We start from the raw sequence: 912 nt of genomic DNA on the forward strand, positions 1-912 counted from the left end.
CGAGAGACCATGTCTTGGGAGAACCCTTTGAAATTCTTTGTGTTAGCATTGTAAGTAGATGCAAACAACCTGTGAAAAGCACCACTCGCCTTTTTCTTTTTTTGTGTTTGAGACTCCAGTACCACTTTGGGCTCATCATTTACAAGTCATTGAATTGGTTTACAACGATTCAAAGGCATTAAACACACCAAAGCCATTCAAAGCCACGTTTAGACCAAATTACCTCATAGCTGCCTCAAATGCCTGCATGTTTGTTCTCATTATAATGCATTACACAATGTACTGTATATAGTCCAGCGATTCTGTTTCTACCACATGTATCTGTTAATAGGATAGCCTTAAGTTGGTGTTGGTGCTGAAATATTCTAAGTAAAGGGTGTAAAGGATGTTGCTGTTGCACCTGCCTTCCAGGCCTGGGTCCATGTCTTTCATTGGCTTCCAGTGTGGGCATAACAAAGTAAAACTCATATTTAACCCCCAAGGTCCATACAAGGTTTATAGGAGCATGGCCATATTTGACATGTACAATCTGGCAGAGCAAAGGGCCAGTTCATTTCTGAATCCTGGCCACTGAAGTCAATGGATTTACTGCCGTAATATCCTGCTCTCATTCAACTAGTTCTGCTTTAGCCCTTCATGTGCCACTGAGGCCTAATAAATCTTGTTAGGTCTGTCAAAATTTGCAGTCTGCAAGTTATTTATGTTTTTATTCATGTTTTTTCAAATCGAAAATGTGTGCAAAGCTTGTTTCTCAACCTGAATCTATGTGCATCCAGTTTCTGTTTTGACTGTAATTACAGAAAAATTTGGCACGCTGTATTACCGTCCTCCTCTCTCTCTCCATCCCTGTCCTCAGAGACACAGGCATACATATGTACATTTACACATACAGACATACAGAGAGAGAGACAG

The sequence above is a fragment of the Clupea harengus genome, chromosome 21 (assembly GCF_900700415.2).
Source record: "Clupea harengus chromosome 21, Ch_v2.0.2, whole genome shotgun sequence".
NCBI lineage: Eukaryota > Metazoa > Chordata > Actinopteri > Clupeiformes > Clupeidae > Clupea > Clupea harengus.